Below are 18,763 nucleotides of genomic sequence, written 5' to 3'. Positions count from 1 at the left end.
CTCAGTATTCGAAAAGTCTAGCTCCATCATTATCAAAGAACTCAATGATGGAGTAGACCTGTAGTATGCAATGTTCTTAATATCCAGCAGTGACTTGTGAGAAAAAATATGTAAAGCATGAACAATTACACCTTTGGTTGGACCTGGAAAAGTCACTGTAACAATGCACGTCATTATCTTCATTCATGAGATCATAAGACTATAAGATACAGTATCTGCCTTTACCATTACCCAGGCAGTGCATTGCACTTTACCATTATGTAAAAAAAACCTTCATCTGCCACCCCACTGAACTTCCTCCAATCAACTTAAAACTATGCCCTCTCAGTTTAGTCAATGCCACCCTGGGAAAAAGAAAATGTACTTTAGTAAGCTATTTAAGAACTTTTTAAAAGCTATTTATTAATGCTTTTTGGGAGGGTGATTTTAGATGCATATCATATTTATACTGAGTTAAATACTGTATGTAATTAGTTTTGCTACAATAAGTGTATGGGACACTGGAAAAATGTTGAATTTCCCCTTGGGGATGAATAAAGTATCTATCTATCTATCTATCTATGACACTTGTACTCCTTTGCTCCAAAGATAAATGCCCCAGTATGCGCAAGCTTTCCTCACAAGATATTCTCTCTAATCCAGGCATCCCCTCGGAAGCTTTCCCATCCATCCTATAACAAAGTTCCTGAACTGAACGTGTCGTGGTTTCTCGTGCCCCACAAACGACCAGGAGACGCAGAAGATTCTTCAAGAAGGGTTAAACTTTAATTTGCAAATCAAAGCTGAGACGGTCATTGAGCTAGTCGCTGATTGCCCGCCGATCCTTGTACATAGCATTTTTTATAGCAATCTCCTGGTTTAGTTGCATCAACATATCCGATCGGTCTACAGTTGCGTATTACAAGTACATCCTCCACTGTTGTATCTACCCATTGACTTAATCATGTTCTAATCTACATCTCTTAACTACCTCTCATTAACACACCATTACATTCTTAAGATTCTCCTACTAAATTGGATACATGCATAGCAAATAGCAAGCTCAAAGCTGACTACATAGTTTTGGTTACAATGCAAACAATGCAACTTTTATACTCCAATAAACGCAATACTCCGAGTATGGTCTAACCAGAGTCTAATAGCACTGCAACATGTCCTGCAGTTCTTGAACTCAGTGCCCTGACTAATGAAAGCCAACAACCCATACACCTTCATAACCACCCTACAAATTGCATGGCAATGTCGAGGGATCTATGGACGTGGACCGCAAGATCACACTATTCCTCCAAACTGCTTAGAATCCTGCCATTCATCTTCCAAAGTGTATCACTTCACACTTAACTGATTGAATTCCATCTGTCACTTCTCAGCTCAACTCTACTCCTGTCACTATCCCATTGTAACCTATGACAACCTTCCACAGTATCCACAACATCACTAACCTTTGAGTCATCTACAAATTTATTGAATCACCCTTCCCACTTCCTCATCCCAAGTCATTTATTAAAATCACAAAGAGCAGGATTCCCAGCACAGATCCCTATAGAACACTACTCTTCATGGACATCCAGACAGAATGTGGTCATCTACTTCCACCCTCAGCCTTCTGTGGGTAACCCATTTGCATCCATGCCACCAAGTTTCCCTGGATCCCATGCTTCTTCATTCATTTCCTGTGGTAACCTGGGGTACATCCCATCCAGCCTGGAAACTACAGTACAGCCTGAAGAACTGTAGGTTATACCTTCCCCAGAAGGGATCCCAATGATACACAAATTTGAAATCTTGCACCCTGCATCAGTTCACACTACTACCTTTCTTGCACCCTGCATCAGTTCTTCAGGTACACACTACTACCCTTAGGTACTGCTTTTTCTCCCTTTTTTTCTCTTCTTTAGGACCTCATCTCTTTCACTACCTATGTTATTAGTATTAGTACCATTATGTACCCTGACTGCTGTTGCCACTTATGTTCGTACTCATGTTGCCAGACACCTGATTGCTGTGACTTTCCCTTGGTAGGCCAGTCTCTTCCCCAAACAGTATCCAAAGCAGTATAATTATTATGTGGAATGGCCACAAGGGTAACCTGCACTGTCTGGCTACTCCCTTCCACTCTCTTGACAGTCACCCACCTACCATCTTTCTACAATTTAGGTATGACTGCCTTTGTATAGCTTCTATCAATTCATTCTCCTAACTGATCTGTAGATCATCCAGCTCCATTTCTAGTTCCCTTATATGGAGATGAAGCCAGATGTACTTCTCACAGATATAACCATCAGGGAAACTGAAGGTATTCTTGAACTCCCACATCATGCAAAAGGAACACACCAGGGCACTGGAATCCATTTTCGCTGTTATCCCCATGTAATAATAAATAAATAAAGAGTAACTGTGCAGAAACCTTAACTTACCATCTGCCTCTTCTTGCGGAAGCTTCAGTTCCCTACTTTAACCATTGCCACTCCTATAATGACTGTTCCACTTACATTTAAATTATTTTTATTGACTCTTGCCAATTGCCAAATTGGCTGATCAATTTGAAACTGAACAGGTATTCCTGACAGGCTCCACTTTTTAAATCGAAAAGAAATGTGGTTTGCCTTTGAATCCGGTAAAGCTGCGTTTATTTCCCAATCTAATTTACCCTGAGATGGTGCAGTCGGGGCCTTGAACTTCTGAAATCTTTCATGCTTTCGTGTTTGACCCTCTGGAAACTTCATGTAACTGCAGGCATGCCAGAAGGGGAAGATTATTTATCTTCCTCTGACACCTGTTTACAAAGCTTATAACATATTGCCTTTTTTCTAAAGAAGACGCAGTATTTGTGGCTTCAGTCTCGAATCTCGTACAGACATTACACCAGTCCAAATATATGTAACTTACGGTGTAAAGTATCGTAGACGCGTATAGCTGTAAGAAGAAAAAAAATCTATAACGATGCCTTTCATTCCAAAAATGAATAACATTTCTGGAGAGTTTGTCATTATATCTTTCCCTGGGGAATTAAAACTGTACACACTGGAGGTGGCTCCAGACTAAGAATTCGCAGAACTGGCGGCACTGGAGTACTACAGACGTCAATGGATGATTGACACGAGTTCGCACTGAGGGGTGGGCTGCTGTGACGTGTGTTTTCCAGTCTCGGTTGCCAGTGGAAACGGAGCCTGGTTCAGGCGGCGGACGGTAGGGAAGATGCGCGAAGACATGGAGGACGCTGAATGAGCCTTGGGCGACGGTAAGAGCGACCCCATTCACTGGGATCTCCCACCCTCTCCCGGCGCATTGCGGTTGCCGCCACCCCCGCCCCGCTCCCTGCTCCCGGCTCCCGGCTCCCGGTCACAGTCTCCGGCCTCGGGCTGGGACCGGCTGTCACTGGGTAACCCGCTAAGCAGCTTGTAACATCGTAGTAACGTTGAGATTAACTGCTTCCTCGTCGATTCTGGCGAAATCCAAGGAGAGGGCATAGGAATATTTATTTCACAACTTTTCTGCCGAATTAGTTTGTTTATTCTACCAGCTGTAGTTAGTGTATACGTTTTTTCCCCGCTAATTTGCTCCACAGCAAATTGAACACTTTTATTCCGAAGCTTTATCGTCAGCAGATGAACAGTAATTCAAATATTCAGTTACATAAAATGTGGAGAATATTAAACATTTTTCGAACTATATTGTGAAAGGGAAACATGAACTGATTGATGCATTGAATAACGGTTGAAGAATAGGAAATGGGAATCCATAAAAATATAAGAGTGTGGGGCTTCATTGTGGATTTTGGGAATTCATATTTGCAAGTTGATGACTGAACAGACAGGGAATAGAAGGATATACAAACCATGTACAAGGCAAAAGTGATTAGTTAGATTTGGATCATAATCAGCACAGAGGCGGTGAGCTGAATGAAGTACGGTATTCCATTCCTTTTCTGTGACTGCAGGAGAACAGTGATAATATGGAAGAGCATTCTTAAAGACGTTACAATTGTGTAATAAAGTATAATTAATATTGCAAAGATTATCTGGGCTTCTAATGTAATGTCCTTTATCTATGTTTCAGTACACTTAAGTGAAGTTGAAATATAATTACATGTAGTTGGCAAAGACCATTAATATAATATTAATGGTGAATTGTACCTTCCTTAGGATATCTTCCTGAATTCCATGGGTTGAAAGTCCTGAAGAAGGGTCTCATCTTGAAACGTTGACTGTTTACTCTTTTCCATAGAGTTCCCCCAGCATTTTGTGTGAAGTACAAGTAGAGATGGGACTAGACAGAAAACAGAATCCTAGTTCATAGTTGTCATTCATACTGGAGGGAGATAGCAGTCATGTTCCTTGGCTGTCAGTGCTGGGCTGAAATTATTCACATGATCTATATTCTTGGTTTTGGATGCAGAGAAGGCAGATTTGGAAGTATTTTTCTTCAAAACAAAAACAAAATTGTGTGTCCAAGTTAATTCTAGGAGTGGCATCTACAATTGTAGCACGTTTTTGCTACCAAAAATTGCAACAAATAAATTACATCCAAAAAAAACCCCAAGCCTGAAATTCTGTTCTAAAAATGTATTGTTAATTACTTGCTGAAAACCAACATTAATGATGTTACAAAGAAAGTAGTAGCACATTGTATTTTATTATTAACTTGAACCACTAGTTTTCCTAAAGATGCTAATCGGAAGGGATACAGGGTAAGATTTCCAGGCTGATTTCCTTTTCCCTTAGGCACATGTTGGAAAGCATTCATTAACATTTTGTCCCACTATTTCAGTTAAGATATTTCTGATGCCTGCAACATACGAATCTATTATTCATAATTGGAAATTATGAATACACTTTCTGAAGAGGCTTTAAGATTAATTAAATAACTAAATATTTCCAGATTGTCAGTTCAGTCATGAAGTCTGGAAATTCAAAGTATGTTACTATATTCATTGCATGGAGACAGGCATACTGAGCTAATACTAGGTAGTAATATTGAAAGTAAAGAAGTACGAGTAGAAAATAAGGTTAGTGGGCCAAAAGAAAGGATAATAGTTACACTGGAGTAATAATTAAATATTGTGGACACAAAGTAGGAGACTAATTCCAATCCTTTACTCTTTGTAAACGTAGTAGAGTATTTATTTTGAATGAAAATTTTCTGCAAACAAGAATGTAAACGGTGAATGGATGTGCTATAATCATTCCTTTTAAAGCAGGTCAGAGCAAAAGCACAGGTGGCATATCTATTCAGCAACGCACACAAAAATGCTGGAGGAACTTAGTATTATGGAAGAAAATGAACAGTCAACGTTTCGGGCTAAGAGCTTTCATCAGGACAGAAAAGAAAGAGGGCAGTACAATTAAAACAGCCAGGTATTGAAACCCCGGCTCACTCAATTTTGTGGGTTATTTTCTGGGTATACTTGCAATTGAAGAAGGGAATGAAGTTCCACCAAATTGATACCTGTGATGGAGGAATTTGCCTTATAGGCAGACCAGGATTATCCTGCCTTAGTTTAGAGCAATAAAGACTGACTGTACTGGTAGGTAAACAAAAAAATCAGTGGGTCATGATAGGATAGATATAGGAATAATGTTTCCCCAGAATAAATGTCTAGATCCAAGGGTCATGGTTTCAAAATAATTGGTGAAGCATCCATAATTAAGATGAGAAGAAACATTTAGGTTAAAATTACAAATAATATTTTTTGTAGTTACAAGCATTCATTCTTCCTGCTTGCTGGTGGACACCTTCTGAAGAAACATCCTTACTTAAAAAAATAGCTATTATGGTTCAGCCTCCTCCCCCTCTTGAAAAGCATTAAAATCAAAATAGAGCAGGCCACCATGAAAATTAGGAAAGATGGTTGGGAGATAGGTGGTCACAGCAGAATGCAGTAGGGTGGGAGGGTGCATGGAAACAGAGGGAGAAAGAAAGGTAGTGTACAAGGATATTTCTTTACTAGCAGGTGATCACAAGCCACCATGAGCACCAAGGTAACGTACTTTTGTGAATATAGGTTTCTGTGAACTGAACTTAACCACACACACTGCTTCAATGTTAGCAATGCTAGCAATGCAATTTTTAATTTGTTTAAATGAAGTTGGGATTTATAAACTACGAAGGTGATGACCCACCAGGACTCTTTAAATCAGACATGATTATCAGCATTTGGCAAAATGTACTTATTGTTATGCTGAGAGTTTAAAAATGAAGGTTATTTGGTTATGTTCTTCTGATATATTTTTGGGTGAGTTTTGGTAGAAGTTGTTGGTACAGGGAAATGTTTCCACCATTAGGTGAAAAACAATGGGAAGCACCCTATCTAATTTTCCTGTTTGGACAACAATTCAACAGGAAATTAGCGCAAAACTTTAAAAGCTTGCATGAATTTTTTTCTGAGAGTTATAGTTCCAATGCAAGTTCAAATGGGTCAAAGTTCTGGGCAAGCTGAGAAGGGGCTGAATGACTTATTTAATTTCTTGCACTCACAGAATAAGTACACACAGGCCTTGGTTTTGTGCTCAATAATTTAAAAAGCCTGAAAATCACTCATTGTATACTTGGTGGTCATTCTGTGCACAAGCCCGTCACTGATGAAAGTGTAAGATTATGGAATTAATCAGTTTTCATTTGCCACAGATGCATATGCTATACCTCAAAGCTCTTTGGTTCCTACCTAATAGTTATCAATGTACTATTCCCAAAAGCATAGAGTTAATTTTATGTGAATATTTAGAGTTGCATTGTGTCTATTGCTTATTCATTGAGTTCGGATGTGAACAGGTTCACACATAGTCCATAACACAGAGAAAATAGGACTGGAATTGGATTGTTTTATTATTTTCACATGCACCAAGGTACAGCAAAAAACTTGTCTTGAATACTGCTCCTACAGATCAATTCATTATACAGTGGATTGAGGTAATACAAGGAGAGGCTGTACTTGATCTAGTATTGGGAAATGAACCTGGTCAGGTGTCAGATCTCGCAGTGGGAGAGCATTTTGGAGATAGTGATCACAATTAGATCTCCTTTACCATAGCATTGGAGAGGGATAGGAACAGGCAAGTTAGGGTATATTTGCGGGGGGTGGGGTTTCTCCATAGGTATTTTCCAGTGAGACAGGGAAAGGATGGTAGGGTGCAGGGACCGTGGTGTACAAAGGCTGTTTAACCTAGTCAAAAAGGAAAGAAGAGCTTACGAAAGGTTCAAAAAAACTACGTAGTGAAAGAGATCTAGAAGATTCTAGGCTAGCAGGAAGCAGTTTATGAATGAAATTAAGAGAGCCAGAAGGGGCCAGGAGAAGCCCTTGGCAAACAGGATTAAGGAAAACCCCGAAGGCATTCCACAAGCATGTGAAGAGCAAGAGGATAAGATGTGAGAGAATAGGACCAATCAAGTTTGACAGAGGAAAAGTGTGTATGGAACCAGAGGAGGTAGCACAGGTACTTAATGAATAGTTTGTTTCAGTATTGTATACTTGTACATGCTGGAATTAAGGAGATTGAGAGGGGATCTGATTGCAACATATAAGATTATTAAGGGATTGGACAAGATAGAGGCAGGAAATATGTTCCAGATGCTGGGAGAGTCCAGTACCAGAGGGCATGGTTTGAGAATAAGGGGTAGGTCATATTTAAGGAAAACCTTCTTCTCCCAGAGAGTTGTGGGGGTCTGGAATGCACTGCCTCGGAAGGCAGTGGAGGCCTATTCTCTGGATGCTTTCAAGAAGGAGCTAGATCGGTATCTTATGGATAGAGGAATCAAGGGATATGGGGACAAGGCAGGCGGGTATTGATAGTAGATGATCAGCCATGATCTCAAAATGGCGGTGCAGGCTTGAAGGGCCAAATGGTCTACTTCTGCCCCTATTGTCTATTGTATTCTCTACGGAAAAAGGATCTTGGCGATTGTAGGGATGATTTATAGCGGACTGAAAAGCTTGAGCATGTAGATATTAAGGAAGAAGATATGCTGGTGCTTTTGGGAAGCATCAAGTTGGATAAGTCACCGGGATTGGACGAGATGTATTCCAGGCTACTGTAGGAGGTGAGGGAAGAGATTGCTGTGCCTGTGGTGATGATCTTTTCATCATCTATGGAAACGGGAGAGATTCTGGAGGATTGGAGGGTTGCGGATGTTGTTCCCTTATTCAAGAAGGGGCGTAGAGATAGCCCAGGAAATTATAGATCAATGAGTCTTACTTAAGTGATTGGTACGTTGATGGAGAAGATCCTGATAGGTAGGATTTATGAACACTTGGAGAGGCAAAATATGATTAGGAATAGTCGGCATGAGTTTGTCAAAGGCAGGTCATGTCTTACGAGCCTGATAGAATTTTTTGAGGATGTGACTAAACACATTGATGAAGGTAGAGCAGTAAATATAGTGTATATGGATTTCAGCAAGGCATTTGATAAGGTACCCTATTCAAGGCTTACTGAGAAAGTAAGGAGGCATGGGATCCAAAGGGACATTGCTTTGTGGATCCAGAACTGGCTTGTCCACAGAAGGCAAGGAGTGGTTGTAGACGGGTCATATTCTGCATGGAGGCCGGTGGCCAACGGTGTGCCTCAGGGACCCCTACTCTTTGTGATTTTTATAAATGACCTGGATAAAGAAGTGAAGGGATGTGTTAGTAAATTTGCTGATGACACAAAGGTTGGGGGTGTTGTGGATAGTGTGGAGGGCTGTCAGAGGTTACAGCGGGATATTGATAGGTTGCAAAACTGGGATGAGAAGTGTCAGATTGAGTTCAACCTAGATAAGTGTGAGGTGTTTCATTTTGGTAGGTCAAATATGATGGCAGAATATAGTATTAATGGTAAGGATGAGAGGTGACCCGATAGAGGTGTACAAGATCATGATAGGCATTGATCGTGTGGATAGTCGGAGGCTTTTTCCCCAGGGCTGAAATGGTTGCCACAAGAGGGCACAGTTTTAAGGTGCTTGGAAGTAGGTACAGAGGAGATGTCAGGGGTAAGTTTTTTACGCAGAGAGTTGTGAGTGCTTGGAATGGGCTGCTGACAACGGTGGTGGAGGCAGAAACGATAGAGTCTTTTAAGAGACTCCTGGATAGGTTCATGGAGTTTAGAAAAATAGAGGGCTATGAGTAACCCTGGGTAATTTCTAAGGTAAGGACATGTTTGGCACAGCTTTGTGGGCCGAAGGACCTGTATTATTACTGTAGGTTTTCTATATTTCTTTCTAAAAAAAACCAATGCAGAAGAAATGCTACAGAGAAATAATAATAATAATAAATACTTTATTGATCCAGAGTGGGAAATGGTTTCATTACAGCAGCAACATTTTAAAGCACACTTAGCATCAGACTTAAAGCATAATAAAGTACAGAACAATAATATACTCAATAATATTACCAATATGCAATAATTTGGAATAGTGTGCAATAATGTGCAAAATAATAAAATGCAGATTATTGTACTATGATGTGTGTGTTCTCCTGTCGTACAGCGATGAACTGTTGTATTTGCTTCTTGCATTTGGTTGGAAAGATTTTCTGTTACAAACCTGGTTACAGTGGAGCTGAATGAGCCTGTTTGAAGGGATGCTCTGCTGCTTATTCAGTAGCTCATGGAGAGGACATGCCTTATTGTCCATAACGGATAGCAGTTTATTTAGTGGCCTTCTCTCCACCACTAACTCAAAAGAGTCCTGGGTGTAGCCAAAGACGGATCCAGCCTTTCTGATGTGTTACTTTAGTCTTGTTACATCACTAGCTCCAATGCTGCTCCCCCAACCTAAAGCTGCAAGGAGGACTGTGCTCACTACATAAGACTGGTAAAAGATCTCCAACATCCTGCCTCACAAGCTGAAGGATCTCAATTTCCTTAGAAAATAGAGTCTGCTCAACCCCTTCTTGTAAACAGCCATGGTGTTGGTCTTTCAGTCAAGACTGTTGTCAATGTGAACACCCATGTATTTGTGCTGCTCCACCACCGCAATGTCTTCTCCCAGAATGTATACAGGACTCATCTCAGTCCTTTTCCTCTTAAAATGAATCACCATTTCCTTGGTTTTGGCCACATTCAGAAGCAAATGATTCTTCTCCACAAACTTGTCCATTGGTCCTTTGTACTCCATACTCTGTACTGCTCATCTCTGATACACCCAATCACTGCAGAGTCATCAGAGAACTTCTGCAAATGACAAGACTCAGATTTGTAATGAAAGTCTGAGGTGTACAGTGTGAACAGAAACAGAGACAGGACAGTCCCATGTGGCGCTGCAGAGAGACTGTTCCAGAGAGACTCCCCACCATCTCAGACAGAGAACTATCCAGTTGTACAACCTGGGGTGGGTCTGTCAGGTAGTCAGTAATCCAGGAGATAGTGGATTTGTCTGTGCCAATCCTTTGCATCTTCTTGTTCAGAAGAAGTGGCTGGATTGTATTGAAGGTAATAGAGAAATCAAAAACTGAATCTCACAATGCCACCAGCATCTTCCAGGTGGGAGTGGGCTCTCTGCAACAGGTAGATGATGGCATCATCCACTCCCACATGAGGTAGGCAAACTGTCATGGGTACAATGAATATCTCACCTGTGGTCCAAGGTAAGCCAGGACCAGCTCTCCAGCACCTTCATCACATGAGATGTTAGGGCAATTGGCCTGTAGTCATTAAGTTCAGATGGAGTTGCCTTCTTGGATACAGGAACCAAGCAGAAAATCTTCCATAGTACCGGTATCTTTTCTTGACTCAGACTCAGATTGTAAAGGTGCTGCAAAATACCAGACAGCTGGCTTGCACATGCCTTCAGTACCCTGGGGCTGATACCATCTGGTCCAGCAGCTTTGCCTTGATGTAGCCTTTTCAGCTGTTTCTTAACCTAACCTGCAGTCACAGTCAAGTGCCCCCATGGAGGCAGGATTCACCAAAGTTAGGGGGTTTGGAGCACAAATAGTCACCAGAGGGGAGGAAGAGGTGGAGGGAAAAGGCTTTTAGCCTTAGGCTGTTAGGTTTGGGTAAATGGGGGAGAGGACAGCAGGAGGTCCCATGCTGAACCTGTTGAAAAACGAGTTAAGTTCATTGACCCTATCCTGGCAGCCCTTGATCTCCCTTTCCTTGACCTTGAAGCCCATGATCTGTTTCATGCCCAACCACACACAGTGCAGGCACACAATAAGATGCAAGATCATAATGAGGTAGATTGTAATGTCAAGAATTTACCTTGATCGTACTAAGGAACCATTCAGTAGTCTTATTTTAGTGGGATAGGGTCTGTCTTTGAGCCTTGTGGTACCTGCTTTCAGGCTTTTGTATTCTTGGCCCAGTGGGATTGGGGAGAAGAGAGAATGACTGTGTGGGTGGGGTCTTTGATTATGCTGGCCGCTTTACTGAGGCAGCAAGAAATATAGACAAAGTCCATGGAGATGAGGCTGGTTTCTGTAATTTGATGAGCTATGTCCAGGGCTCTCTGTGGTTACGTTTTAAGTTCAATTACATTTTTCTGTTGTTCTTTGGATCATTGAATTCAGTGATAGATTTTGCCAGCTGACATTCATGAATTCTTCCATAGGGATTCTGAATTTACAGAGTGTTGGAGACTTCATCCTTCTTGTTAATGATACTGAGAATTAAGTAATCTCAACAGGTGTCAGACTTGACAAAGATCTAATGTTTTCTGCTTTTGGAGATAATGGCATTAAGTATTTGGTGTTTGTTCCAGGATGCAGTAATATTTATGCTATGTGGGGTGGGGAAGGGGGTGTCTTTTGCAAACAAGTATGCATCATACTCCTCCAGATATTTATATGTGCATTGTTTTTCATATTGAAATATCAGATTTTAAAGTAATGGGATGATTTGTTCATTTTCTTTCCTGATTCTCTTGATTTGAGAAGATTTAATCCCCTAAATTCTGCCATCTCTGAAACTGAATCTTGACAACCAATGTTATTGCAATTAAAACATTGTTTCTATTCTTGGAATTAGGTATGGTAATCAATTAATGAATGAGGTGTTCAGATGTGGAGTAAAAGCTAATTTGAAATTAGCTGTGGATTAAATTGTGATATATGACTCTTTACCGCCACTGACAGCAGGCACGTTCACCAAAGTAGAGAAACTAATGAGGGGTATGGGTAGGATAAATGCAAGCAGGCCCTTTCTGCTGGGGTTTGGTGAGACTAGAACTAGAGGTTTAGGGTTAAAGCTGAAATATTTAAGGGAACCTGAAGGGAAAATTTTTCACTCAGAAGGTGATGCAAGTGTGGAACAAGCTGTCAGCGGAAGTGGCGGATGCGAGTTTGATTGCAACGTTTTAGAGAAGTTTGGGTAAGTACATGGACAGAAGAGGAGTAGAGGATCTATTTCTGTACTGCTGTATGAATTTGACCTGTAGTAATTTGCTGCAGTGCATTACTGCTATGTTAAAGTAGAGGATCTACATGTGTTATTTATTTATGTATGTTTTTAGCACAGGATAGACCTTTCCAGCGCTTTGAACCACACCACCCACCAACCCCCAACAACTCCCAATAACCTGTGGAACCCATACGCACAGTTGAGCTCCCATATATGTCAATTATTTCAAATGAGAATCTGTCTTGAAAAAGAATCTGTGTATCTGTAACCTCCCTTCAACATTCAGAGATGATTTTCTCTGAGGACACAGGCTGCCAGTTTGTAGGACAATGCAATCTTTCAAGGGTTGGAAGTATGGGAAACAAAAAGAACTATTTGCAGTTCACGTTACTCTATGTTAAATTATAAAAACTTGAGTTTTTCAATGTCACATTAAATAATGCTGTGGGAAATTGAGGTAGAAAGGCAGGAACACAGTGAGGTTATGTTGTGACAAGCTTGTTTCTAATTTTTCTCCTAGCCATTGAGTGGAATTTGCAGCTATAGCTGAAGGAAGCAAGGGTGGGTGTCTTTAGGAAATGTGAAGATAATTAAAGGATGCTCAGGTCAAGAGTACTGTTGCCCTTCCACATTCCCATTATAAGGAAAATAAATATTTCAAAAATTAACATAAAAGCACAGCAGATTTAATACAGGAAGCATTTGTTTCTGCAGGAGCTTGAATTAAAGAATGTTAACAGGCCACAGGCTTGTCTCTTCAGATGCCTCATTGTGAGTTGGAAGTGTTGGCAGGGAGTAAAACTTGCGACAGCTTAGCTCTCCAAAAGGACACTATTCTAAGCTGGCAACAATTAGGCTGCTGTTAACTTTGAGTCACTTGTAGGCTTCCATGCAGAAAAGCAATGAGGTTATTTTTGTGCAACAGCTGTCCTCTTAAAACCACATATGGAACATTTGAAAACTGGTGGGTGTTGCAGGATTGGAATATTTAGCACAAGTTTTTTTTCAGGGAACTCTGGATCATCACACCCATCCTGTTTAATATGGGATTGCTGTATTCTTGTACCACAGACCTTTCCCAACAGCAACATATGTGCTCATATCCTTTACCAGTGTACACAAATCATTTTATCTGATAGATGCTAAATAATGCCTGCAGAATATAGTTATTTCAACTATTGAGTTATTATATCTGCAATTATATGTTAAAATATAAATGAGTGGGAATTTTAGAAGATAAATAAGATCCAAAGGCAAAAAAGAGGTTATGTTAATGACTTTATTCAAGAACTGGAAGCTGCAGTCAAATTTCAAGGAAACAAGGGTGAATAGTTCTTAAGAAATGGGCAGATGATAGAAGAATGCTGATAAATTCAGTTAAGTATGAGTTATAATTGCAATTCACAGTGTATCATTCTAGGAGCTGCTTCATGGCTATCTTCTCAATGTTACTGAAGACAATACTAAAACAAATCAGAATTAAACTTAACAGTTTACATCATGGGGTTTGGACTCACGAGCCCTAAATTCTGAATACAATAGTTGATAGATTATTAGTTCCAAAGTGTCTTTGGATGTCAAGCTACTTTAGACCAAACTGGAACAAACAGAGAAACAAAGGCAGTTAGGATAACCATTCTGCAGAGTAGTACGTACAAAATGCTGGATGAACCCGGCAGGCCAGGCAGCATCTATGGAGAAGAGTGCAGTCGATGTTTCGAGCCAAGATCCTTCGTCACGACAGACTGCTGAACTTCCCCAGCATTTTGCGTGTGTTGCTTGGATTTCCAGCATCAAAGGATTTTCTCTTGTTTGTCATTTTACAGAATACCTCTGTTCAGTCCATAACAGTGACTTAGAGCTTCTAATAGCCTGCCTCTTTAATACTTCATACCAGCCTCACATCTTTGAACTTGGCCTCCCACTTTTCTGCTGTCAAGTCCAACCAATGTAAGCTCAAGAAACGGTAGCTTGTTTTTTGTCTTGAGAACTTAAAGCTGAATTTAAGCTTCAGGGCTTCCCTCCTCTCCCTCCTCACTGATTTGTTGTGTCTCACATTTGACTTCATTTCTACTAGTTGTCAATGTAATTGTGGACTTGACAACTTTGGTCTGCCCTCTGTTCTTTCCACCCCAGTCGTCTCTGCAGCATAAAACACACTTTTTTAATGTTCTTGGGCAGTAATATAAACTCCATTTTTATCCCTGCTGCTGCTTGATCTACTAAGTGTTCCCAGCATTTTGTGTTTTAGTAAGACCAACGCTTCATCTTACTTCCAACATGTTTGTTAAATGTCAAGTTAACTCCTTTGATCCCTCTTCCAACTTGCCAGTACTTACAACCAAAGCTTCCACACATTTTTTGGACTTCATCAGTGTTTTAGAGCTCCTCTTTGTGTGACACACAAAATGCTGGAGGAACTCAACAAGTCATGATGCCTGACCTGCTGATAACTCCCATCATTTTATATGCTGCTTTGGATTTTCAGCATCTGCAGAATTTCTTGTGTTTATGTTTTACCTCTGTGTGATGCACTTCTTTCTGCTATCTAACTGCTCAAGCTGCTCTTCGTGATGACACCAGACTTTAAAGCAGCTTCCATTATCAGTGTTGTTGGTACATTGCTCTGGCCCTATAATCTATCATTCTACCATCAACCATCATTAAAAATCAAGCTCTCAGTGACCCATTACAATTTGCTATTTCAACTTTCTTTTGGAATACTCTCCTTATTGTTCCTGCCCAACCCATCCCACAGCCCCTCTCTGCCACCCATCCCATTTGCTGTACACATCAGTGTATTCCATTATGGTACCTTTTTTTCTCCCTTTTTATAATTAGACTTTTTAAGTAATTACTCTGAAGCAAAGCTGGCATTTTATGTCAGATGGAGTCATGGCTGCTCATTTGGTGTCAGTTTAATCTTTCAATAAAAATGTTGCAGATTTCAATCCACTTCCAGGGTAATGAGCAGAAAAAGGCTCCAGCACAGTGCTGAGGAAGTGCTACATTGCCAAATATAGCAATTTTAAAATGAGGTGGTGAGGAAAAGAACTGCATATCTCTCAGATGGATGTAAAAGATTCTATGGGATTATAACAAAGGAGAAGTGGATTTGATTTTAAATACCTTTTAAATATTCATTTAAAATATTAGTTTTATCATTAAAGATAAAATATAAAGTATTTAATAATTTGAAATATAATAATTGTTATAAAATAACACTTCCTAATTTGCTGACAGAATCCCTATCAAAATTGATCAGATCTCTGATCCAATGTCAGATTTAACATGGTGGAGGTGATTCCTGTAACCTAATCCCAAAAATCACAGCAAACCGTGTTTTGCTGGGAGAAAGGGGACAAATGCAGCACCATTTGTCACTTAGTGTATCCCAGCCTTACAAGTCTATTTAATTCAATAGCCAGAAAACTCATTCCTCAAGGCATACATGCATGCTGGCTTTAAGGTAAGTTGAGACTTCGGGGTACTTTAAGATGAGGAAGTAACAGCAAGACTACTTCAACAACACAACATCACACTTGCTCACAAACCGACGGCAACTTTGAGGAGGAACGAATCAAAACCAATAATAAGTGCCACAAAATACAACTTATAGAACAAATGTCATCTACAAAATAAATTACAATGACTGACAAGTACTAAGTTGGTCAAACAGGAAGAAAACTATCGACCAGGCTAAATGAGCATCAGCTAGCGAGCAGAAAGCATGACTCACTCTTGCTAGTATCAGCTCATGAATATGAAGAAGGATATTATTTCAACTGGATGACAGCCAGAGTCTTGACTCAAGCGAGAACAAGAAAAGAATGAGAATTTCTCGAAGCGTGGTTCTCTACAGAAGAATAAACAATCTACATCAATAAACACATCAACATAGATCAGATATATGAACCCTTATGGAGAAAAGAGAAACAACAACATCAATAATTAACAAATTACCAGTAATCTTGGGATCTGGACAGTGAAACAAACCTCTCGAAGCTAACCAATCAGAATCTTCTGCGAAACTGTTCATGGCGTTTTAAACCAGCCAACCAGATCATGATGTTCAATCAATATCTATTCGAGCCCTGGAGGAATATATAAACTGGCATTCTGAGGAGACAACAACCTCAAATGCACACCGATGACGACTTCTCGATTGGAGCTGAAATATCTGCAAACATTTTGCCAAGCTCAGCGAGCAACCAAACTTCCAAATGAGTTATATGAATTGAGCATTTAGTAAATTTTCTTTCGTGTTGTTCAGAACATACTCAAAACTGGAGGGGCAAGATAAAAGTAAAAAATGGCAGCTTTTACAATCATTAATTTATAATTCATCATTACCGTCTAATAATGACTAATGTCAGATGAATTTGAATCCTGTTCCTAATTATTATCAGTTGGTAATGGAGATTTTATTTTTGTTTTCAGTAGCACTTTCTTAGAAATGCTCAGAAACCCCTATTTTGCTCCGCTGTGCTTAGCAAGGTTATCTAAACTTATTTCAAAAACATGTCGAAGTATTCTTATGTATTGAAAAATATCCCTTTTGATGCTATTTACTTGTCATTAATGAAGATGGCAAATCAGATGGGTGACAGTGAACATTTAGCTTGCAGTTCTTTAGGGAAAGGTCCAGTGAGATCCTCATTTGTCCTTATACAAATCTTCCAAGTTTCCAATTATAATAAATCTGAGATTTGATTTGGACCCTTGCAACTTTTTCTGGTTTCTTCAGATTCTTGCTAGAACCTTTAGAATTCACCGAAAGCAGTAACAGTGAGGTTTCTATCAGTATAATATGCAAAGCAATAATTTATTCTAACCATTTTCCATGCAAAATCTAATCTTCAATTTCTAATGCAGCATTACAACCCGATGGCCTCACCATTATCTGCAAAGAGATGACAGCTCAGTCTTTTAAAGGCAGAGATGGTGGAGTATGCTTTATAATAAACTCATCATGGTACATGGATGTGGTGGTTCTGTCTCAGTCCTGCTCACCCGATGTGAACATTTAATGATCAAGTGTCATCCATTTTATCTGCCAAGAGCATTTTCTGCAATCATACTTGTAGGAATGTACATTCCACCTCAGGCCAATATTAGAAAAACACTGAAGGAGCTGAGCAGCAAACACAAAACTGAGTACCCTGGTGCCTTCCCTATCATTATGGGAGATTTCAACCAGGTCAGCTTGAAGAAGTCTTTGAATAACTACTGCCAATATATCACCTATGGAACCAGAGTAGCCAACCCACTTGACACTGTTATACCACCATGAAGAATGCTTACCAAACCAATACATTGGTAAGTCCAATCACCTGACTATGCACCTACTCCAAATGTACAGGCAGAGACTAAAGACTTAAGCACCAATGGTGAGGACCAAGAAGGTATGGTCAAGAAGGCAGAGGAGTGTTCACAGGACTGCTTTGATTTGGTGCACTGGACAATATTCAACATTTCATCTTTGAATTTGAATGAAACCACTACAGTTGTCACGGACCTCATCAAGATCTATGTGGATGAGTATGTGCCTTCAGGAACATAACCAAACCAAAATTTGTGGATGAACCAGGAGATTTGTAGTTTGCTGAGGGCTAGATCTGTGGCATTCGAAACTGGTGAATTAGAACTATGCAAGAAGTGCTGGTATGACCTTTGGAAGGCTATTTTAAGGGTGGATATACATTTTCAGTTAAGTTAGAAATGGAATCAGATGCACATCAGCTCTAGCATGGTTTTGGGGCCATTGCATCCTACAAAGCGAAACCTAACATCATGATTGGCTGTAATGCTTCACTCCCAAATAAGCTCGTCGCCTTTTATGCACACTTTGAAGAGGAGAATAAAATTACATTCCTGCAATTCCTTGCAGCATCTCTCGCTCAGAGGCTGATGTCAGAGTGTCTTTAAAGAGATTGAACCCTTGCAAGGTATCAGGCCATGATGGTGTGCCTGGTAGGGCTGTTAAAACCTGTGCTAACCAACTGGCAGGAATGTTCGAGGACCATCTTCAGTCTCTCGCTGCTGCAGTCAGAGGTCCGCCCCTGCTTCAAAGGGGTGACAATCACATCAGTGCCCAAGAAGAGCAGAGTGAGCTGCCTCAATGACTGTCGCCCAGTGGCACTCACAGCTACTATGTTGGAGTACTTTGAGGGGTTAGTCATGGCTAGAATAAACTCCTGCTTTAGCAGGGACCTGGACTTGCTGCAATTTGACTATTGCCACAATAAGTCTACAGCAGATGTAATCTCATTGGCTCACCACTCGGCCCTGGATCACTTGGATAATAGTAATACCTACATCAGGTCAGAGCTCAACACAATCATGCCCTCAGTTCTAATCAAAAAGCTTCAAAACCTGGGGCTCTGTGCACAACAAGATCTTTGACTTTTTCACCAGGAGACCACAAACTGTCCAGATCAGAAATAATA

The 18,763-nt window shown here is 40.2% G+C and overlaps 1 protein-coding gene across 3 annotated transcripts in view; it reads left to right on the top strand.

Moving 5' to 3' along the window:
* The first annotated feature begins 3,129 nt into the window (after positions 1 to 3,129).
* The window catches only part of rusc2 (RUN and SH3 domain containing 2), a 133,185-nt gene continuing 117,551 nt past the window's right edge, over positions 3,130 to 18,763 (top strand). For 2 of the 3 annotated variants that reach the window (XM_059989446.1, XM_059989450.1), the window contains exon 1: positions 3,130 to 3,241. The gene's annotated coding sequence lies outside the window, so the exon portion shown is untranslated. The remainder of the gene's footprint in view (positions 3,242 to 18,763) is intronic. The other variant, XM_059989447.1, reaches the window with a different exon arrangement.

The sequence above is a fragment of the Hypanus sabinus genome, chromosome 14 (genome assembly GCF_030144855.1).
Source record: "Hypanus sabinus isolate sHypSab1 chromosome 14, sHypSab1.hap1, whole genome shotgun sequence".
NCBI lineage: Eukaryota > Metazoa > Chordata > Chondrichthyes > Myliobatiformes > Dasyatidae > Hypanus > Hypanus sabinus.
This window is presented reverse-complemented; position numbering and strand designations above follow the sequence as displayed.